A 24599-nucleotide genomic window follows, 5' to 3' on the forward strand; every position below is an offset into this window, starting at 1 on the left:
CCCACCACTTTTTTCCTTACTGACTTCTTCAGAAAGACAGAAAATAATTATGAGGGTTATAGGGAGTTACCCAAGCAGCTGTGACTGAAAACAGTAACACTTGACTAAATGTTTATAAAAGTGTATGCTTTGCCTGAAGAGCTAGCCTGCTTTCATCTGGTGTCTGGCAGAAGCTTCTCATCTTCCTCCAGTGACTGCTTGTAGCATTTTCTATCAAGCTGGTTGTATGGGTCAACAGCTTGGAGCTTTCAGATGTGTTTTTGTAGACAAGACTTTGACCTTTAGTACATGCTTCTTTTGGAAAGGTCTGTCCCATCCTAAACCACGAGGTTCTAATACATCTGGAGCATCACCTACTAAATACAGATATTTTCCCATGGTCCAACGAAGTATATCTCCACACCCAGAAGGGGATCCACTCAGTGCTGTAGGACTACATACAGATGTGAAATCAAGACTTCAGCAGCAAAAGTGCCAAGCTTGTAAGGTTCAGATGTGGAAGAACTTTCCTTCACGCAGTCATAAATCCATAAAAACAGAGACTTGTAAGAGAAATCATCTTGCAGCATAACCATCTAGGGTTTTAAAATAATTATTTCCATCTCTCTGACTACGTTTTTATATCGACCACCAACTGCTTAATTCAAAACCACTTACATCAGTAGAAATCTAATCACCACAACACAAAGAGTAGGCACACTCTGGATTCCTCTTCTTTCTCCATAGGCATTTTTTTTCTTGTATTCTGCCATTTTCCTTTGGCCCCATACCATTCTTGGCACAAAAGGAAAGATCTGTTAATCATATTGCAGTATTGCTAAAGAAGTCCACTCATGGATCAGGATGTCGTTGCACCAGGCTCTGTATAAACAGAGAATGAAATGTTGATACCTAAATTAGGCTTTTGGTTGGAAGCTATTTACAATCTCGACTGTAAAAGGATTAGCTTCACCTAAATGGCATGGAACAGTGTGAGAGGTATGTCTGTGCATTTGTCTCATTGTTACAGCATCGAGGACATTTAAGTATTTGAAAAGGCCTATGAATGCATGCCATAATCTGGGCGTTACACTGCCTTGTAACGCAGATGGGCCATGGGACAAACCCCATAGCATACCCAAGGCATGTCATTTGCTCTACAGGCAAATCCTGTTTGCATACTTTCCTTCTTTTATTTTAGGATTTGAACTTCTGCTTTTCGGAAGAATAGCTTTTTCTGCCTCCCTTTTGAATTCTTTTGGGTATGAATTACCTGGTATGCTCCCCACAGCTCACTGCCTGCACTGGAATGCCATGTGGGAGCCAAAGAGCTTCGCCTAAAATGCCTTGTGAATTGCCCCAGTGTTTTACTTTCCAAAACAACGGTCTTGCATCCCAAAGAGCACACTGATCCCCAGTTCTCTGTGGCAATATGTATTTTGAGAGGAAAGGAAGAAAGAGAAATTTCAATATTTAATACTTAATCTTGGGATTTTTCAAAGCATTCATCAAAAAAATTCTTTTTCTCACAAGATGCAATGTGAATTGCATAGATTTTAAAGCAGGAAAAGAACGTTTTCCTAATAGTTTTCTCTTTCTAGTGTCTGGCTTCTTCGAGACACTGACAGAGCAACAGATGGCAAACCTTGCAGTTCCATTTTGCATCAGTGGAATTTAGGGCACATGGCAGTGATTAAACAATCCAGTTGAGGGGATATCCAAAAACAACTGCCTCAAGACTGAACTATGCACTGTTGACTGTAAAATATACAAAGCAATGCCTGTAACCCTCAGCACTTCACCCCTTGATTCAAACCTGCTCATATAAGAGTAGATGGGATTTGAAAATAATGAAAGAGATCTCACCATAGGAAGAGCTACTGCTACAATTATAAGAACTGCAAGAATTTCTAAGAGCCATGGAAGTCCACTTCAAAACCAGGCAGCTGAAACAAAGTTTGAGTTTGCCAAAAACAGGCACGTGCCAACATTTCCCAAAAAGCGCAAAGCAGGTATGGGTCTCCCAAGGAAAACTCATGGCTTTTCTTCTGAAGAGTATAAGGTATCCACGAAAAGAGTCAGAAACACCAGAGAACGAAGGCAGCAAAGATGCACCAGACACAAATAGATGCAGCATGTCATCCTGTAAAAACACTGATAGAGAGCTTTAGGATTAAGGGCTAGCTGTGATTGATTTGTGAATGTCAATGTGTTTCTACAGTCAGGTTTTTTTTTAGATGATGCTGATTGTGAAATAGCTTCAGGCTGTTCTATAACACCCAAGAAATGCCAAGAAAAATTACACAACCCAGTACTAAGTCAGCAACAGAGACTCACAGAAACTCTTGATAATTTCGTGTTCCCATGGAAGAGACAAAGAGGGAGGACAGAAAGGAAAAAATCGTGCCCCGTCAAGATGGTGACTAGCTGGCAGATCACCCAGGCGGACCTTTGCTGAAGCTGGTTTCCATGGCTAAGCAGGACAGCTTTAATCCAAAGAGCCATATCGTGTTTTGAGAAAAATGGGACTGGACATGCAAGTAGCCTGCTGTTTTGTCTAAATCCTTACTGATCTCAGGCTGTTGAAATAAAAACCTGCTTTAGAAACCCTTGTGTCACAAAAGCTATAAATCATAAACAAGCATGTACATGAAAGTAGGCACACAGGAATGACTAGGGAGAATGCTGGGAAGGTCCAAGAAAAAGTGTGTATTGGTGTCTGCTGGGAGAAAGAAAGGTAACATAGTGAAAGGCAGGTCCATAGTTTGGGGTCCAAACACAGCAGCCTGGGTGAGTCTCCATCACTGGTTGAACAGACTGGGAACTTTTCTCAGTGAAGAAATACTCCCCTGTTTGATCTGTCCCATGCTCATTTTGCAGGTTCTGCATCACAGAAGGTGTCTAGATCCCACATTGTCTTCTCACCCCAAGAGACAAATCTTACAAGACTCATTATCAGTTACGCACCTGGGTCACAAAACAGTGCCAAATTTTATAATACTGAGGTTCTGGGAATGCCTTTCAAGTATTGTACGCCTACCCATGTGCCAGACTGTCACACTTATTGTCCCTCCCTTGCCATCTGCATGTGTGTTCTTATGCTTCAAATTCCCTTTACCTGCTGACATAAATAAATGCATTAAATAATTGCACAATTCCCATTACATAGTTTTATTCAAGCATTTTCTGTTTGCTTTTAAAAACAATTAGACTGAAATGTAGCATGAAGGTGTTAGCCCAAATGCAAAATATTTATACTTAAAATAGAGCCCATTAAGAAGTGTTTGTGATGACAGTTGCATCTTCATCTCTAAAGCTTTTTAGTATCATTCAGTTATTTTCCAAATGAATTCTCCAGGAGAGTTCTATTTAGGATAATTTCCAGTGTACCCAACAGCACTGTATCTAGGCACCATTAACAAAATAAATCTAGGAGAGTTAATTCATTTTTCTGAGGTAAATAGTTAAAAGAAGAATGTGTTTCTCTGACAAATGTTTGGAAATTTCTGTTCTCGTGATGTTAACAGATTGTGGGGGGTGGTGGTGGTGGTGGTGGGGGCTGGGAACCAACACTGTGGCACTTTTACTGTAGAAATCAACTTAATTTGCTAGGAGACAGATTATAGCTTTGGAAAAAAAACACTGATTGGGCCACTGAGGCTAACGTAAGGAAAGAGGCTTTCAGCCTTGCTTAGAAGGGGGGCATTAACAGTGAATTATGACCTGGTTTTCAGAGCTGTTGATTGACACTTACACTATTCACTGGCCACTTCTTCTGAAAACAGCCCTGCACAGGGAGGTGGGACAAGAGAAGAAAGGCTTTACTAAGTAAATGTCAATTGTGGGAAATGTCAAAATGACAGAATGCTTAGAAATGTTGCCCCAGATGATTTGGTCAAGCCCACATAGTGTGGAAGTGAGTGAAAGATTACAACTAGAACTCGTGGCTGCATCTCCACAGTGCCATGCCCAGTGGTCCTAGCCCGACCCTTTGGGGAGAAACTTAGCTTAGCACAAGGATTTGGCTATTAAAACACGCGTGGTCCCTGAAGCAGGAAGGAGGTGAGTCCAATTCCTAATTCACTTTGGAGTGAGGTGCTTTGCAGGAAATCAATCACTGTGAAATTCCAGGTGGGGAAAAGGACTTTTCGTGCTAAGCAAGCAGTGTAAGTCTATCTTGATGCCTGGGTGACATGTTCTGGAAGTCTACCAAGCAGCAGATTCCTGCCCTAGGTGAGAAGACAAATTTCAGCAAGTAATCCATAATATGTGCTATGAACAGTGAGAGAAAGAAATGTTTTGTAAGCAGTTAATTGTATGGGATGATGTTAGTGTGTTATGCCTAAAGGCAAGGGTATGTTGCACTTCTTCCAGCTCACTAACAAACATGTAGGGGCTTTTGCTGTGCAGCAATACTCCAGGAAGGAAACAGGAATGAAAAAAATGAAGGAAAATATCAACAGAGAAATGAGGCAGTGTGACAAAATACATCCTGCAGTATTTTTGACAGATTTCTACAAAATATTGGAATGGGATAAACTCTGTGCAAATTCATCTATGGCCAGAATTCTGCTCAGTAGCAGGACTGGGTCAAGGAGTTAATTTTTCATCCTCAGTCTCTACACATGTGATTTCTTCAGCAGATATATAATTTAACCCACAAATTTATTTCCAAATTTATGAGAAGCATTCACTTTCTACTGTCTAAGATGAAGGAATCAGTCTATTACCTGTTTTATGTTAGAACCTTTTAATGTTAGAAATTCTCTTTATTTTAAAATTACATTTCATTTCCACTATTTATTTAGATCCTAGAAGTCTTTGGAAAATCATAACTACAACGGATAATGTAAAGTGGAGCGTGCTTCCGTGATGTGGGGTTTTGGTCAATAAACACTGCAGCTGGGGTGTTTTTTCCCCTTAGAAGATGGAATGCTTGTAAAATCCACTTGAAAATTTCTCAATTGAGAGCAATATTAAACTTGAAAAAAAGGTCATCATACATGGCATTTCTTAGCAGATCATTATGTAAAAATTTCTAAGAGCTCCTAGAGAGCGATAATGGGCTGCTCTGCACGGCTGTCTCCCCAGTGCCAGTGGCAATTCCGCTAGGTTGGGAAGGCGCTTGTCCAGTCCACAACACTCAATGGTACCGAATGTAGAGCTAAACTAAACAGAGGTGTTTGCCACCCAATATTTCATTATATTTGCCTCTTGAAGTTAAGAGGTGTCCATCTGAGATTTTTGTATGGTGCTCATTACCGTGGAATAAAAGTGACCACAGCCTCCAATAGCAGCCTGTTTAAGAAAAAAACTGTCGTTGTTTTGACTTCAACATAGAGCCTGTCCTGGATTTTAGGCCCAAATCTTGCTCCTAAATTGGGGGGGGTGGGGGTGGGGGTGGCATAACATAAAATATTAGAAGACCTTCTAGACAGAAACTGGCCCTCTTCTACATTTTACAGCTCTTGCGTTATAGCAGCACTGAATACAATTAATTTTATCAAAGAATTTCATTTAACATTGAAATATGGACTTAATGCGGAAGATGGTCCAAACTGAAGATGTTTAAACAAAAAATAAATAAGGGTTAGGAGTACATTACATGAGAATTTTAAAATAAAGAACAGTTTCACCAGACTGGAAGTCTGTCTCGTCTGCTGCATGCCATCAAAATGTGCCCTGTCATGCTGAGCACCATCTTATCACTTTGCCAGCTGGTGGTAGCAGGAAAAAATGCCAGGGTTTGGCCCCATGCTTGGCAGAGGGGCACACTGCTTGACGGCAGCTGCAAAAAATAAAACACGCACTATAGCACACTTGTGATTTCTATAGAAGGAACTGATTGATGAGAATCTGAGCTAGGATGAACTTCTTGAGTTTCGGTGAAAGTAGGCCAGCATGCTTAAACAAAAGTGCTCTGTCTTATTTTACAATGTTAAAAAGAAATTAAAACCACAAACAAGTCAAAAGTGCTCTCTTCTTCTGAAACTTATTTTATCTAAAGTGAGGGTCCCTTCACATTGCTTTTCATATTTTATCTGCTCCTCTGTCACCCCCCATGCACAGTTCTCAAATCCATTGGAACGACTTGCTATGCTTCCTTAAGCATCTCTGTCCCTACATTGGAGAAACAGAGACCTTTAGAAGGCCACGATCCCAACTCCTTTCTTTTATGTGGAAGGGAACCTCCATGATTATTCTGTTAGTGTAAGAGGTCTCTCTAACATGAAGACTATAATGGATTTTGCAAATGTTTGTACACCATGAAAGCAATAATTTGAACAGACAAGCTTAATGATGTGAAGAGCTTAGGGCCACTCACCTTTCAGGTAATGAGACCATTTGTGAAGATGATGTACAAGCTGGACATTGCTGCTGGCACTGCCAGGGCAAGCAAGCAGAGGAGCCACCCCACGGCACTTGCTTGTGCCAGATCACAGAGCTGATTTGTGACTGCCTAAGGCCATATACATTATTGTTTACATGCTGCCAACATGCTCCTTTACAGGTAGGCATGAAGACGAACTGTGATGGCAGTTGCAGTTCCTACACTTGTGAGCAGCTACCCTCACCTCCGGGAAATGTGGCTGCCGGTTTTGCAAGTGCTGTCACCTGAGAGGACACCAGCAGCTGGGTTTCCCCCTTCCACCAACACGACCTGTTTAGGGTACATACTGGCGGGAGAGTGAAGGGAAAGTTGCATTACTCCAGGTTTTGTTTATTTAACCACTAGCTAACCAAGCAAAAATGATCCGTTTCTATGAGTCTGTAGAAGAGAAAATACCAGTTGTTAAAAATCAGATGGTAGCATTGACCTTCTTGCTTTGTCCTTCAGTACAAAATATTTTCCAAACATACATCCCTCTTCAGAGATTTGCAGAGTAGAGGGGGCAAGGAATGCAACCCAGCAGCGCTCATCATTATGTAAGAAATCATTTATTCATGGTTCAATTACGCGATACATGTTGCCGCGCGGTGAAAGCTAACCGTAGCTAATTTCAGCTCCTTGTAGCTTTTCGACACGAGCATGCCGAAGTGCCATATGGCGCTGCTGTACCCGGGCAAAGCCCCGCGCTCGGCACAGCCCCCGTACCCCGCGCCCCGCGGCTGCCGAGCCCCCCACCCGCCGGCTCGCCGCCCCGCTCCGGGCCGGGGGCTGGCGGCGGGGCCGCTGCATCCCGAGAGCCAACGCCGGGAAGTGGAACCTGACCCAGTTTACCCAGTTTATGAAACGCTCTTTGTCTCTTGCTGCCCTCTGCTGTCAGCAGCCGCGGCGGCCGGGACCCGCAGCAAGGCTGCTCCCTCCGGGGCACAAAAATCTGCCCCGGGGCGGGGGCGAGGAGGGGAACACGGCGACTGAAGTCCAGCCGCACAGGGAGGAAAAGGCAGCCGTCGGGATTGAAAACCTGATCGCTCCGAAACGCCTCTGAAGTCTCTCCTGTGTGGGAACTGAACGCTTTGTGGGTCTGGGACAGGGCGTGCTGGGTGCGACGTGCAAGCAACGCAACGCAAGGGCTCGATCCTGTGCGGTGAGATGGGAAGGAAGAGCACTGGAGCCAAGGGGTCTGTAGGCTCTTGGCTGTTCATCTAAAACACTGTGTCACAACTGTAACGGTTTCAAAGCGTTTTTAGCACAGCAAATATAACTGAATCCAAGAAATATAAGTGTATCCAACAGGTTCAAGTCATACTACTTTCACTTTCAGCAACTGGAACATTTTAGCAAATGTGTTCAAAATTGTTCACATTTTAGCAAATGTGAACAATTGCATTAACTCAGCATGCTGAATTTCCTGGGGCAGCCACCCCTTTCTGAAAATGCACTCTTTCTACAACAAGAAACTATCCAGAGCAGAATTGAGGTTTCAGGGATGTTTCTCAAACGCTTGCTAAACGCATGAGCAGACTCAGAGCCTACCTGTTGAACACCCATGGACTCAATGTGAGCTCTCTTGCTGTTCTGGCCAGCCCATGATGCTGCCTGCAGTCCAGTCACCAAGATGCTCAGCAGCACCCGGCAGACACTGAGATACAGAAGAGGCCACCTCGGGGCAACCAGAGCCAGAGCCTACAGTTGGTTCATCCCCCACTTTTGCTTCAGATACTACTTGTTCTTCATGCTCCTTTAACAAGGAGTTGCATGACAGTCTGGGGTACTCCACAACAAGATTTGGATTTCTCTAAACGCTCGTTTTGATGCTTGCTTTCTTACAAAGCACTGTTGGGCCAGCCTGTCCTATAGAAGATACAGGAAGCACTGAATTTCTTGGTACAAATACAGCTCTAATGCAATGTTATCTTCATCTGCAACTTGATTGCATCAATGTTTTCCTAGATTAAAAAAAAAAACAAACACCACAACCCCCCAAAAACATGTTAAAGCTGGACTGTAACTAGAGCTACAACATACCCAGGAGGCACGGAAGGCTCTCTCTGACAGACTTCCCACTGTTGTTCCTCTATCACATATCCAATCTCCAGCCAAGTATTTCTTACCATGGAAACGGCATTGGGAAACAAGTGAATCTTAACAGCATCACCACAGAACACCAAATACCTAGAACACTCTCAAGCACAGATGATGAATCTCCAATTCTCATGCAATGATCTTGGAAGTTGCCTTTCTTTTTTCCCAAAAACACTTGGAGTAGACACTGGAAATTAGGAAATTTAGGGCCAGGAAATTGTCTTGGTTTAGCTGGGATAGAGTTAATTTTCTTCTTAGTAGCTGGTGTAGTGCTGTGTTTTGGATTTTGTGTAAGAACAATGCTGATGGCACACCAATGTTTTTGGTTGTTGCTGGGTAACATTTACAAAATTCAAGGACTTCTCAGTTTCTTGGGCCCTGCCAGCAAGAGGGCTGGAGTGGCACAAGAAATTGGGAGAGGACACAGCCAGGACAGCTGACCTGAACCAGACAAAGGGATATTCCAGACCTTATGACGTCATGCTGAGTATATAAGCTGGGGGAAGAAGGAAGGGAGGACATTCAGCATTATGGCACTTGTCTTCCAAGTAACCGTTATGTGTGATGGAGCCCTGCTTTCCTGGAGATGGCTGAACACCTGCCTACCTACGGGAAGTGGTGAATTAATTCTTTGGTTTGCTTTGCTTGCATGCACGGCTTTTACTTACTTATTAAACTCTCTTTATCTCAGCCCATTAGTTTTCTCACTTTTACTCTTCCAGTCCTCTCCCCCATCCCACTGTGGGGGGAGTGGGTGAGTGGCTTCATGGTGTTTGGTTGCTAGCTGGGATTAAACCACAACAGAATTTTTATTTTTTTTTAATAACAATGAAAAGTAAAAAAGATCCTTTGGCAGTTTGTTCTAAGACATCCTTTAGAAATGGTAGGAATTTTACAAGAAGAAAAGAATATCTGCAGGTAGACCATTCCTGTGCTTGAGTAGTAGCTGGATGCCAATGAAATACACTTTCAGTCCTGGACCTTGGTGGCACTACAGGAAAGCTGGTCTAATCCTTGAGGCACTGGAGCCCTCCTGTCAAAATCCCAGTCATGTTTTTTTTCCTGCAGATGCCAAGTACATCCATGACAATGGGAGAAGGAGAGACTGGGCAATGAGGAGGATGATTTGTCACTTGGGCTGTCAGCTCAGAGAGGAAAACTTAAAAACTGAAGGTCCTTGGACTGTGAAGAAATGCCTGAGGAAGGAAGACTGCAGAAGCAAAGAGAGGAAAGAGCTGGGATTTGAGAAGACTTGAAGAAGCTTCAGGGAACAGCAAGAAGACTACTCTGAGGGCACACGTGCCTCCAGACCCTGGAAATCTACCTCAGTTTCCCCAATCCCTCTGTTTCTGAGGCAAGCAACCACCCATGACACCATCTGGCAAGAAAAGTGTTCCAACCCCCGCATCATTTTTTGCTTGTAGTGTAAAAACAGAATCACTTCCAGGGATTTCCTGAAGAAAAACTTAGAAATGTTCATGAAGCCTTCAGATGCACCAATAGAGAGCATCACAGAAAACCAAGAAACTAAATGTTCAGTTCTCACCCAGGACTTTGACCAGTATGCAGTGAAGGAGGCATATGACATACATTCAGCCACCTGAATAACAGAGAATACTGAGCCATGGCTCATTGATTTGTTTGCCAGCACTGAATGAGGCAAGGTTGCCAGGGGAAAAGAAAAATTATGTTTTGTATCTTAATCTATATAATACCTAAGAGGACTGAACTGCTATTACATATTTAATCTGGCATTTCCTAGCTTTTGAAGGCAGAATTTTGCAGCCTGAATTATAATCCTTTCCTGTATCTCATTTAGTAAGCAATAAATATACAGGAGAAGATTTGAATTGGAGCTCTTGGGATTTCAGATCTGAAAGGAAGGAAGGTGAATGAAATTTCCTCTAGAGCTTTGATATACCAAAGTCAAATGAGTGATATAAAACCAGAGAATGTAAATGTAGAGGCAGATGGGCCTGTCCTTGAAGCTCAGGCTTTTTATTAGGCCCGAATAGTGGTTAGTGCAAAGCACCCTTGGCCTTTAAGCACTGCTACAATACAAATAAACAATAAACATTTGAAGAATAAATACTATCTTGACCTGTTACTTACTGTTAAGAGTTTATTTGATGTGTGGTCTCGTTCTTTGGTCTGGGTTTCCTATTTCTTCTGGAGCTTGCTGTTGTGTTTGTTTATCCCAGGCAAGAGGGACCCTATATGAAAATATGCAACAGCTGAGCATTTGCAAAAGAATATTGCAAGCAGAGCACTAGTCCTGGGCAGAGCCATTCACATTCGCACACGAATCATTCGGATCGCTAGCTGGCTGGGTATTGCCTGTGAATGGGGGAGAGTTGCTCTGCAGACTTTCCTCTTGGCCAGCTCTTCTTGGCATGTGCACCTCTACAAAATAAGAGTTAGGTTAGCCAAGATATCTATGTATGGCACTACTAGAAGGGTAATAAAACAGAATATATGAGTTAGAAGGTCATTTATTTTAACATGTGAATTTTTCAATGCACTTGGAAGGGCACTTCAGCTTGAATTTCTAATACCATGTTATCCTGGCTTGCTTTATGACCACCATATTCATTCTGTTGCTTAAAGGGTTTTGGCCCAGGAATCATTTTGGGTTTAGTTGCTATTTATACATACAGACCTGCAAAGCATAATTCACGCTGAAACTAATGAGACCATGCTTGCAGTTTCAAGTCTTGTGTATTTCATATCATGTTGTTAAATTAAAAGATAAGAAAAGATTTTGGGGTGGAAAGGAATGAGGAGGGAGGATGAGTTCCTCTTTTTCTTCATGTTATGAAACAGATAAGAATCTCACCGTTTAAGAAGCAAAGCAAATCATCAAGGCAAAACACGAAGCTGTCTTGCAACATGCTGGAGCTTGTTTGGAAGAACTGTTTAAGTAATCCTATTGTTTGCTTGCTTTTATTGAAATGACAGAAAATGGAAAAGCTGGTGCATAAATACATAATTGTATTATGTAGACTGTACTAATAAAAACCTTGTCCTAGTAGGAAAATAGGTTTTCTTCTTTAAAGAACATAGAAAAGTATTTGTGCCCGTCCCCCCCACCCCACCCCCTGTCCTCCCCCCAACTGAGGTGGATGGCTTTATTTTCAGGCTGGGGACAGATGAATGTACTTTCTTAGCCCAGTACTGTTTTGTACATGGGATTTACGCTCCTTTAACCATGCCTGGGTAAAATGGCAGTGAAGCTCTAATTGCCTGTTGCAAAAGGTGATGATCACTAGGAACATTGCTGTCCCCACATGTAGTGCCCAAGCATAATACTGGGCAGCAAGAAAGGAGTGAGACTCTTGGCCAGTGAACCAGTTGGGATGGTGAATGCAGGCCAAGGCCGTAACACACTATTTTTCACAGTGCTATATCATGCTTCAGACGCGTCTCCCTGGGATGGCTCCAGCAGCCAGCACATGCCTGGGAATCACGACTGGATTGTGTAGCTCTGCCTGCAAACCTGCCAAGCCCACGGCTGCAGGAACTCCAGGCTGGCTGAGCACCCAGAGGACATGAGGGAGGTACAATACTACCTGGGTACTTAACTTTAAATGCCCTTGTGTACTGAAAAAGTACTTCCTTAAGGCAGTATTTCATTCAACACAGGATGCAAGAGCTCTGTTTACGGGCAAATTTCCATTACTGCTCTCTGTTTTCACATATTATTTTAAACCCTCCCAAATTCTCCTTTGGGGAATGATCCTTTCCATGTTTGGTCCCAGTCCAGGGATGAACTGTGCACGGTATATGGAAATTGCTGGAAAATTTCCTTCAGCTATTTTTGAGGTGTAGTGGTGAAAAACAGAGCCCCCCGCTCCTCCCATCCACATACACACTTTTTTCAGTTTAAGGAATTTTATTTTAATTCCATTCCCCTCCCCTCAATTGCCGAGTTTTTGGCACTGAAAAAAAAAACAACCCCCAATACAAAGGTTTCTCACCAAGTTCCCTAAGGAGTGCTCACAGCAAAGCCAGGCTAAGATAACAGGGAGTGCAACGGAACAAACTTTATATCAGTTGTCTTTAATAAAAATTGAATATTTACATATGAAGGGGGGAGGGGGGAAAAAGTGATCAAAACACAGTTCTTCAAGTTTTCTTCATAAAGCTTGTGTGAATGTTTTTCTGGTTAAGAAACAGCAATATTTGATTGTACTCGGCCAACTTAGTTTGAGTTTGCTGTGACTGAAAAAAAAGGAAATGTCCCAGAAATGTTCTTTCCATAACTAGAATTTAACTAGGAAGTTGTAGCTTTTTTCTCCACCTTGTTTTTTTGATGTTTCTTCTTTTACCAGCAATGTTTACCTTTAATCTTCAACAACTTTAGAGTGATGGGGAGAAGTTAGTTTGATGGCACTTGAAAATAAGGCACACCTGTGAAAGCAGATCACTGGCTGAAAACCAGCTCCTTGATCTCACATACATTAGCGTAAAACTGAAATTCCTCTAGATTCACAGCAGTGTTTTGGACATCAGCATCTGGCCTGAAAGATTTAAGCATTACATTTTTGGAGCTTGATGTTGATGCTGGCTACAGTTTCGTTTAATTTAACCTAAAAAGATACTGTTTCAACAGCTGGAGAATCAACTCCAGACAAAGCATACACAACGTTATAATTGCCCTCCATTATACAGTGGAAATGAGTTGTAATGCTGTTCTGGAGGTGAAAATCCACTTTTCATAGAGTTTTGGCTCCAAGACCCAGCCTTCCACTTTCTCTATTTCAAAACCAAGCAGAGCCAGCAAAAGTGCCAACATCCTTCAATGTCACCCAGATGGGCAATTAAGGGAAAGGCTGATCCTAAGGCCACCGCAGAGGAATCCAAGGTGGAGAGAGCCAGACAAGGCTCACGGATGGCTGGAAAAGGCTTGCCCTGTGGGTGTTATTGGGAAACACAGGCCCTCAAGCATTGGCTGTCTAATTCCACCATGGGGATCTGATAGGATGAAGCAGTTTTATCAGTTGAAAAATTAATTGCTGCCTAATAAGCAAGAGCAGGGTCAATAGCCATTCGTCTTCATTTCCTTTCTGTAGCATTCATGCTCGTTAGTTAGGTTCTAAATCTTCCTCTCCTTTCAGATTTGTTTACAGCAGCAGAGCGCCAGTAAAACACTAGAGCAGGCACACTAAACACATGCCTGCCAAAAGCACTCTCGCTAATAACACACACATTTTCAGTCATGTATTTGTTTTGCCAGTTCCTTAACTCTTGATTTTTTTTGTCCAAAAAGACGGTGGAAATGTTGAAGATGTGTCAGGTCCCACCATATGGTGAAAGACCAGGATTCTGTAATGTGGTTTATTAAAGCTGAAACCTCAGGGAGGGTACTGTTTCTTTTCATGTATCCATTTGTTTTCAATGTCATTGTTTAAAATAAAAGAAAAAAAAACCCCAAACACTTACTTTGCACTAGATATGTCAGAACACATTGTATTTCTGTGCCTGGATACTCCTCCTCTTTTCCACAAACAGATTTCTGAAAGGTAGTTTTGTGGGGTTTTCTAAATGGCCATGGAAGCTGGAAAAAATAGCAATAAGCCTAAACCACCTCCTCTGATCTTCAGCCACAGATACCGTTGCCACCTACCTATGAAATCCACATGTGCCCATAATCCTCCTGTTTGTATCTAACTTGGAACCAAACAAGAATCTATTCCCCACACATAGTTCAGATGCAGACTGAAACCAACGGTAGAAAAGAGCTACAAGAAGTGCTGGTGTAGTTTAAATCCTGCTGTTAGGACTGTTCTGTGCCGTCAGATGGACAGGGAAGAGCTTGTTTGTGATTTTCTGGGCTGCCTGTTCCTGCCAGCAAGGTGTGTGCCTGCCTCGTGGGACATCTTGCACCACAGCTTGCTGAGCACTACTGAGTAGCACTCCAACTAAAAAAAAAAAAAAAAAAGCCAATAGCATAGCCCAAGTCGGTTGTGAGGCTACTGGGACTGTGGGAGATGAGGAGGCAATGTCAGAGCAGAAGTGAAGGATGGTGCTGACGAGGAAGCAATGCAAGGAGGAGAAGAGGCAGCAGCTGTTGGTGGCAGGAGAGAACACAGGTGGTGAGAAGCAGGAAGAAGGACAAGCGAAGGCAGCAGCAGGAAGGTTGGGCTGCAAAAGCTGCCGGCAACTACCTTACTAGTTTGATTTTCTGCATGGTTCAGGCCAAAGCCTCTGCCAGTAATTCCTGCACCTGGCCCTATGCACTGCTGCTAATGTGCAAGGGTTTGAAAGACATTCATTCTTGACTTCTAGAGATCCGGTAATAAGGATTCATCATATGAATGTTGCTAGTGAAAACACGCATCATATTTTCAGCATGATTTTGTCTGAGTTTGGATTCCAGAGCTGAAATCTCATTCTGTTGTTATAAATCTTGAGTAATTTATTCTCAGAAAAAACAATTTCCTTGCATAAGTATTTTGAGATTGAGGTAGAGATCTGTTAACTTTTTCTTAATCTCTCACCATAAGGAAAATTTCCCACATTGAATCATTCCTGCAGCTTTCTTCCAAAATGCTTCCAATTTAACAATGTTCTTTTTGAAAAACATGGACTTTAGATGAACCCAAATTTGCTAAACCAGAAAAATAATAAAACCAGTTGTTCGCTAAAATACCTGAGTTTGGCCTAAAAGCCCAATACCCAGCACACCCCTAAGCACTGAGCTTATAAAACGGTACTGGAGTACAGACGTACCTCTGACTGTCACCCCATTTGTACGTGAGGAATCAGCTCTCGGTGGGATTAAAGCTCTATTTGAAAGAGATGCTTTGAAACCTTTAACATCTCTATATTTTGTTTTGCTCTTTCCAATCAAAGATGAGATTCTTATATAAGCAAATGAATGCCAGGATGGCTTTGGTCTCAAATAAGAAACCTAAGCCTGCTGAAACTTTCAAAATTAAATGGAAAGAAAGAATCAGCTAAATCTACTCAGATGAAAGTATTGGATGCTAGGCTTGTCCAAAGAAAAATCTGATTATTAACAGACTGACTTTTCTGAAGAATTAATTTTGGTAATTGTCATATGCTTTCTGTACATGGAATGTACAAAAAAATCTTTTCAGATTACTGATTTGTCTTAGTGCTGCAACAGAATGCCTTTTCTATATCTTGTCTTCAAAACAATCTCACATTTTGCTATATTTTACTATAGAAAACTTCTAAAACTCAGGGATGTTTCAACAAAAGACTGCAGTAAGCTTTAGACAAGATTTCCCTGCATTCTTTACTTGGCTTCACTCATGGCTGTTGCTAGAATGAGCTGACCATTTCACATTGTATTTTAAAAATTAACAGAACAGTGCCATGTGCAGGTTACTCCTTGCTTACCCCAGCAAGGAACTTTGCAAAATTTACCTGTACACAACAGTCACTTTACCTAATTCACAACTGGAATGGATACAGATAGTGCAGTGACTAAAGTATTATTTGAATTAACAAGGAGAAGAGTAATTAACTATTGAATAAGCTTCTGTCACTGGCAAATAGATTGTTAGTTGGGCTGGGAACCAGCTGAACTGCCAGGCTTAAGGCGTAGTGATCAGTGGCACGGTGGCTGGTTGGCAGCTGGGAATAAGCAGAGTCCCCCTGAAGTCAGCACTGGGGCTGTTACTGTTTAGTGGCTTGTTCAACAGCCTTGGTGATGAGACTGAATCCACCCACAGCAAGTTTCCAGACAAATACTAAATTTAACATCTTGAACAATAGAGTTTCAGTCCAGAAGCACATTGAGAAACTTGGGCATTAGGAAAGCCTACCAAGTTCAACAAGAAGTTCTGCACCTGGGTCAGGGTAGTCTTTCACAGCAACACAGGCTGTCCAACAAGTCAACGCTTGTCCAACCAAGTGGCTATGGAGCAGCCCTGCTGGAAACCACCTGGGCACCACGGTGGGCATCATGCTGAATATGCACCAACAGTGTAAAGCAAACCTAATACTGGGCTGCATGAGGAAGACTATGGCAAAGAGATGGGACTAAATTATTATTCTTCTCCCTACTCAGCACTCGTCAGGCTGCATTTGCTATACTGTGTCACTGTGTCCAGTTTGGGGGCTCCCAGTCCAAAGGAGATACTGCAAAACTGGAGAGAAGGCTAACCAAGATGGTCAGGGGCCAAGATTGCAGGTTGTACTAGGACAGGTCAGAGAAGCTGGCTTGTTTAGCCTGAGAAACTAAAAACCTAAAAGGGAATCTAACAATAGCACACTACTACTTGAAGGGGAGTTATAAAGATGACAGTCAAACTCTTCATAGTGGCAGATCCTGTAAGTAGAGGGACATGCTACACCGTGGGAGGTTCAGGCTCGACCTTGGAGGTTTTTTTTAGAATCATAGAATCATTTAGGTTGGAAAGGACATTTAAGGTCATTGAGTCCAACCATAAACCTAACACTGCCAAGTCCACCACTAAACCATGTCCCTAAGCACCACACCTACATGTCTTTTAAATACCTCCAGGGATGGTGACTCAACCACTTCCCTGGGCAGCCTGTTCCAATGCTTAACAACCCTTTCAGTGAAGAAATTTTTCCTAATATCCAATATAAACCTCCCCTGGCACAACTTGAAGCCGTCTCCTTTTGTCCTATTGCTTCTTACTTGGAAGAAGAGACTAACACCCACCTAGCTACAACCTCCTTTCAGGTAGCTGTAGAGAGCCACAAGTTTCCCCTCAACCTCTTTTTCTTCAGGCTAAACAACCCCAGTTCCATCAGCCGCTCCTCATAGGACTTGTGCTCCAGACCCTTCACCAGCTTTGTTGCCCTTCTCTGGACACGCTCCAGCACCTCTATGTCCTTCTTGTCATAAAGGGCCCAAAACTGAACACAGCATTCAATGTGGGTCCTCACCAGTGCTGAGCACAGGGGGACGATCACTGCCCTTGTCCTGCTGGCCACACCATTTCTGGTACAAGCTGGGGTGTTCTTGGCCTTCTTGGCCACCCAGGTACACAGCTGGCTCATACTCAGCTCTCTGCCAACCAACGCTGCCAGGTCCTTTTTGCTGAGCAGCTTTCCAGCCACTCTTCCCCAAGCCTGTGGTGTTGCAGGGGGCTGGTGCGTGGGCTCAGCCACCCAGCCAGTTTTTACCCACCAAAGCACACACCCACGCAAGCCATGAGCAACTGCCTTCTCTAGGGGAATGCTGTGGGAAATGGTGTCAAAGGCTTTACTAAAGTCCAGGTAGACAACATCCACAGCCTTTCCCTCATCCACTAAGCAGGTCACGTTTTCATAGGAGGAGAACAAGTTAGTCAGGCAGTACCTGTTTTTCATAAACCCATGCTGGCTGGGCCTGATCATCTGGTTGTCTTATACATGCTGTGTGATGGCACTCCAGATGATCTGCTCCATAACCCACCCTGGCACGTTCCCCAGATCCTCCTTCTGGCCCTTCCTATAGATGGGAATCACATTTGCTAACTTTCAGTCAATGGGGACCTCCCCAGTTAGCCAGGACTGCTGACAAATGATTGGAAGTGCCTCGGTGAGCACTTCCACCAGCTCTCTCAGTACCTTTGGGTGGATCCCATCCAGCCCCATAGACTTGTATGGGTATGTAAAAGTGAACTAGCAGGTCAATGACCATTTTCCCTTGGATTATGGGGGCTTCATTCTGCTCCCTGTCTTTCAGCTCAGGGGGCTGGGTACCTGGAGAACAGCTATTCAAGACTGAGATAAATAAATCACTAAGTACCTCAGCCCTTCCTTCATCCTTTGTCATTATGTTTCCCCCCTGCATCCAATAAAGGATAGAGGTTCTCTTTAGCCCTCCTTTTGTTGCTAATGTATTTATAGAAACATTTTTTATTGTCTTTTACGGAAGTAGCCAGATAAAGTTCTAGCTGGGCTTTGACCTTTTTAATTTTCTCCCTGCATAACCTCACAACATCCTGAGTTGCCTGCCCCTTCTTCCAAAGGTCACAAACTCTTCTTCATTTTTCCTGAGTTCCAGCCAAAGCTCGCTGTTCAGCCAGGCCAGTGTTGCTCTCCGACATCCCATCTTTCAGCACATGGGGACAGCCTGCTTTCTTGAAGAATGTCCAGCTTTCCTGGACCCCCTGGCCCTTCAGGACTGCCTCCCAAGGGACTTTGTCAACAAGGCTCCTAAACAGGCCAAAGTTTGCTCTCTGGAAACCCAAGGTAGCAGCTCTGCTGATCCCCCTTCTTACTTCTCCGAGAATCAAAAACTCCATCATTTTGTGATCACTATACCCAAGATGGCCTCCAACCATCACATCACCCACAAGTTCTTCTCTGTTCACAAACAGCAGGTCCAGTGGGACGCCTTCCCTAGTTGGGGGTACCTTGCCAGCTGTGTCAGAAAGTTATCTTCCACACACTCCAGGAACCTCCTAGACTGTTTCCTCTCTGGTGTACTGTATTTCCAGCAGACATCTGGTAAGTTGAAGTCCCTCACAAGAACAAGGACTAGTGACTGTGAGACTTCTCCCAGATGCTTACAGAATACTTCATCTCCCGCTTCATCCTGGTTGGGTGGTCTACAACAGACTCCCACCATGGTATCTGCCTTGTTGGCCTTCCCCCCTGATTCTTACCCATAAACACTCAACCCTACTGTCACCATCATCAAGCTCTAGACATCAAACCACTCCCTGACATACAGGGCTACCCCACTGCCTCTCGTTCCTTGCCTGTCCCTTGTGAAGAGTTTATGGCCATCCATTGCAGCACTCCAGTTGTGTGAGTCATCCCACCATGTTTTCATGATGGCAACTATATCATAGGTTTCCTGTTGCACAATGGGTTCCAGCCCCCCGCCCCCCATCTGTCGCCCATGCTGCATGCATTGGTGTAGGTGCGCTTCAGCTGGGTTATTGATCCTGCCACTTTTTGGAGGGAGAAGCCCTAATTCCTACGTGACCATTCTCAGGCCCTTCCATGGTTTCTAACACATCAATAACCCTTGTGTCTTTGCTGACTCATGGATCTCTATCCCCTGCCTCCACTGAAATGGCAGACCAAAGGGCCTCGCTAGGACACCATCCCTCAATCATCGGTGTGCTGCCCCCAGGCTTATCTCTAGCAAGCCTGGTTTTATCCTCTTCCCCCTTCAAATGTAGTTTAAAGCTCTTTCAACGAGCCCTGCTAATGCCTGTGCAAAGATCCTTTGCCCTCTCTGGGACAGGTGTACCCCGTCTGTTGCCAGCAGGCCTGGTGTCATGTAAACCCACCCATGATCAAAATCCCCAAAATTCTGCTGGTGACACCAGGCTCGGAGCTGGCTCTTTCTGTTTCTTCCCTCGTCATTCCCTGCAACTGGAAGGACAGAGGGGAACGCTGCTTGTGCTCCTGATCCATTAACCAGTTGCTCTGCAGTTTCTCTTGATTGCCCTCAGACTTCCTGTTGCAACTTCATCGCTGCCCACCTGAAAAACCGATCACGGACAGTAATCTGAGGGCTGTACCGGGGTTCCCCTTCACAGCTGTAGCCTGGGCCCCAGGGACGCAGCAGGGTCGGGTCTGCGTGCTGGGCCTTCTGTTCACTTAGGAGAGAATCTCCTATGACAGTGGCCTGCCTCTTTTTTCTTTATAAAGTGTCTTTATTTCATTCAGGGTGTCAATCTACTTAACCTCGGTGATGCCTCCAAGCTAGTTGAACTTCTGTGATTCCATAATTCACTGCATAAACTCATAGGAGCCACGTATGAGAAGCAGAGCTGATAAGAAACGATATATTACACCTAGATACTATTTTCTCAGACAACTCATACTTAGGCAATTAAATACAACTTTGCAATGAACGGAAAAGGAGTATGGTAATGCTTAAATGCATGAAGTATATTTCTTCGAACTTCTAAGTCACAACAGCTTTGAGGAAGAACATCAAGTTTATAACTAGATGAAGCACAGAGACTGTAACCAGAAGATGAAAGGACCTTTGTTCTCTGGTACAGCCTCCAGTGCTCTGCTTTCTGTGTTTCTCAATGCTAAGAAACAGTCCAATTTCTCATCAACAGTTTCATTAGCACTTGAGGGGAAATCTCTCTAAATCAGGGTGAACATTGCCTTTATAACCCTCAGCTGTAAGAAACAGTTAAGTTTATCATGGGACCAGAGAGCTGAAACCACCATAGCTTTCCTTCCAACCACGGCACATGTCACTGTCCAAAGCAAGGGCACCTGCAAGACACATGGGTGGAAGGGTTTTACTGGCCATTGTTTTGTGATCAGTTGGGTGTCTATGAGAGAGAAACAAAAAGATCAAAGGAAGAGACAGATGGTGGCAGGGAAAAAGCCAACAACACAGACATAACAAGGGCCAGGAATGTGCCTCTGAGAAAAGCTAAGAGAAAAGGGAAAAAGAGCTTTTATGCTAAGTGTTTAATGGAAAATAGACTTGAGCTGTAAACAGAGGCCATGCCTCCTCTGCAATTCTTGCTGTGTGAGGAAAAAGAGGGCTTTGTACTTTATTTGCAATTAAATGGAATTGCATCAGAGAAACCTCATTTCAGAAAACACCAATTTCTCTTCGTAGCTGGAAAAATCCTTATGACCCAGGGTTTTTGTTTGGATATTTACCCAGCTCACATAAGTTTATACCCAGTCATCCAGGAAAGAGAAACTATTGCTCTTTTTACCCCTAAAAAAGCACACACAGCTCAGCAGTCAGTCAGTTATGTTTCTGACGTGCCTATTGCTGCAACACTGGCAGAGCTGCAGTTCACGAAGGTTTCAGCAACGCTAGTGAAACAGTCAGGTAATGGGGCAGGAAGCCCCAACGCAGAGCAGAGCACTGGTGGATGCTTTTTTTGAGTGGCTTTTTTCTCATCTTGTGCTTGTCTTGTTTTTGTCAGAGTGGGTCCTAAGGAAATGCTGGCACTGTTAGACTGGGAAAAGGGCTGAGCCCACTTGCTGTAATAATGAAAGACTGATTTTTTTTGCAGTGGAAGTGGAAAAGCTGCTCTCTTCCTATTTAGGAAGCTGACTAAACAGGGGGAAGTGTCTATTTCCCTCTTTATACACCTTACACACTACTAAACATCCACGGAATACAGCTAGTGAGATGAGAATTTGGTGGAATTTGTAGATGGCAAGACACATACATACATGCCTTTAGTGTACCCCCACTGCACAGAAAGGGTGGTGTGCTAACAAGATAAGCGAGCTATTCTGCCTTTTGTTTTCTTCTTGCAGTTCAGCGTAACTTATGCTTGTCTTATTTTCTACATGCTGTTCAAAACCTGGTTTGAAGACGGTACCCATCATTTTCATATGGGGTTTTCTTTGAGCACAGCTCCCTCGTAACAGAGAGCTTCACAGTGAACTTCCTCACATTTTCACTTCAAAGCGAGGGGGCTTGGCAGCATCCCTTCACGCTGAAAGCTGGTGGGTCCCGGGAAGAGTAAGACCAGACATAACTATCTTGGACACCATTTTAAATTCCCCGAATCGGATTTTTGGAATACTGTTTTATGTTCAGAGCACAGTTCCCACTGACTTCAGCTGCGGCTGTGAAAGTTAAGCACGCCTACAAGTCCTGCACCAAGAATAAAAGCAATATAAAATTATTGACAGCTTCTGAAAAGATTGGCTCGAGTGACTCAGCTATCAACACATGGGAGCTGCATGACAGAAAAAGAGATGGTATCCAGTTCTCCAGGCTAGAACATCACTCCCTTGGCATATTCTCTCCTACCAAATTCTGTTTTGCTCTCTACACTGCTTCCCATTTCTGGGACCAATGAAGTGGGAAGGGGCCTTATAGTGTCTTTAACTGTATAATCATGATCAGTTCCCAGAACTTTCTATACTGCTTACAGAATGAGCCTTGTCATGGAAGACAACCTGCATAAACACAAGAAGTACCAAAGTTTTCAGCTTTAATATTTTATTCAGTTGGCAAGTATTTTGCTTGTTTTTTCAAGAAGGAGCAAATTCCTTTGTGCTGCCATTCACAGGGGCTACCAAGGAGGTAGACAGGGCCTTTAAATGCGCTGCACAGGTCTCTGCTTCTTGGCTAATGGCATGACAAAAAATGATGATAGGCATTAGAGATCACTTCCAGGGAGCTGGGACATGCACCTTGACTGCCTGGCTTATTTCTCCACCAACCTCTTAATCTCTCAGCTATGTTGGGTCCTTATCCTCATGTTTTCCCTAAAGCAGTCCCATTGTTCCTTGTATAGATTTAGTACCCTTGGCAGATCTACAGCTACTCAGCCAGTCATAGTTCCTCCCCTCAAGTTCCAGTTGTGGATTTTGATTTGAAACTCCTCACTTTTCCTTCAGAAAATCTTTAGTCAACAAAAGAATTTTTTTCCCATCACTTCATTCACAGCAACAACTAGCAACTTTACCAAAAATTTCCAGGAGAAATCAGTCCAAAGCAGACCCTTAACATTGGAATGGTAAATGTTTCACAAAATTATAACTGACTGAAAAACAGGAAATGTTTCAGGAGACAAGAACAGGTCTATCTCCAATTTGAATAAAAGTTGGTTGTATAAAACCTTGCATTATACCTCCAATTGTTTGAACACCCTTTACTGATGATAGTTATGCTAACAGGAGGCATTAAAAAAAAACACAAACCAAAGCACAAGATAAAGCACTAAAGACTGTATTAAAATTCTCACCCAGGGGTATTCATCATTTGGCCTTAACACTGGACTATTAGTTGCCTATAAATATCATTTGCTGCTTTACCTCCAACCTCACAGTCCTGAAACATGAGCTGGACTTGCAAAACCAAAATGCGCCTGTACAGAGTTTCCCTCCCTATTTCAGACAGTTGCTTCCAGACAACCCATGAAAAACACCCAATAATCTCACTCACCCGAGCTGCAAAGAAAGAGAAGAAGGAACGGCAGTGACAGCTATTTGAACTGCCTCATCAGAGACAGCTAATTGATCCCCAGCATTTGCAGGGGTTTATGGCCCTGCTCCTATACAAAAGGAGGCAAGGAAGGAAAGCAGCCAGTTTCTACATGTTACGGTCCATGTGGGTTAACACACTTCTGGGAAGGGAGATATTTGGGAGAACTCACCCTGCAAGTGGGGTACAGAGTATGTGATGAATGCCACTTATAAATACCAGCCCCAAATGCCCTAAAACCTAAGTGCTGCAGTCAGTCTTTATCTGGGAACATTCTGTAAAATACTGTTGATTTTAGGCAAAGTGGAAGGCACCCTTGCTGTTTTCCTGCTGGCTGGTTTTCACTTGTCACCTATGACAAACACTCGAAGTCTGACATTGCGTGGCCACATTTCTTGCTGTAGACACCATTCCTCTCCCTTTGCCCCCAGCCCACTCTTTTCATTTTGCTTTTGTTTCTTTTCTTTCAGGCTGAGGAGGAGCTGGGTAAAAGATGTTTGTTTTGGGAAAAGAAGAAAGAAGACTACTCTGAAATTGTTAAAAAAAATGCAATGCAGGTTTCAACAAAGAGCCACTTTAAAGAAAGCTAAAGAACTCTATAGAGGTCCTTTTTTTTTCTTTTTTTTTTTTTTCTTTCTCCCCCCCGCCCCCCGAAAACAAGGTTGATGGAAACAGCTGGAGACTGTAACTTGGAAAATCGAGGAAGTAAGATGAATAAAACTTCCTGTTTTCCTCTCCTATCCCAACCTGCAGGGGACAGTGGTGGGGGGTAACCTCTTCAGCCCCTTTTCAAAACACATGTTGGATTCCCAAAGGGTTCAGGTTTCAACTTGTTTTTTTCTGAAGCAAAAATATCAATTATTCTTTTGTACAGTGCTCTAGGGTCTTCAGCTCAGCTACAGCTTGTCACACATAAGTAAACATGGCAGATTCCACTACCTAACTCTGATTAACACAAAAAAATTATGTTAGTAACCCTTAATCTTTAAGGCTGATATATACCATTGTTTTCAACTCCTTGCCCCAGGATAGCTTTCTTAGCCCGGTATCTTGTGATTAGCTTCTGTTATCCTACTCACCAGTGCTATAATTCATTCAATGTAAAAACATAGTTGTGAAATTCAGTTGGTGAAAGCTCTTACTGCAGGTGATAGGACTTCATTCTGCATCATTTGCCCACCTCTTTTCAGTTATCCCTTTGGGTGCACAAGCTCTGACACTTCAAGGCTCATAAAGATGAAAAAGTACTAAAGCATCTGAGATCAAGCACTG

The 24599-nt window shown here is 43.3% G+C and overlaps 1 long non-coding RNA gene across 2 annotated transcripts in view; it reads right to left on the reverse strand.

Moving 5' to 3' along the window:
• The window catches only part of LOC130142290 (uncharacterized), a 49645-nt gene continuing 25046 nt past the window's right edge, over nt 1-24599 (reverse strand). For both annotated transcript variants that reach the window (XR_008819346.1, XR_008819345.1), the window contains 2 exons: nt 10562-10662; nt 1-861 (listed from right to left, as the gene is read on the reverse strand). This is a non-coding gene — a long non-coding RNA (uncharacterized LOC130142290). The remainder of the gene's footprint in view (nt 862-10561; nt 10663-24599) is intronic.

The sequence above is a fragment of the Falco biarmicus genome, chromosome 1 (genome assembly GCF_023638135.1).
Source record: "Falco biarmicus isolate bFalBia1 chromosome 1, bFalBia1.pri, whole genome shotgun sequence".
NCBI classification, from domain to species: Eukaryota; Metazoa; Chordata; class Aves; order Falconiformes; family Falconidae; genus Falco; species Falco biarmicus.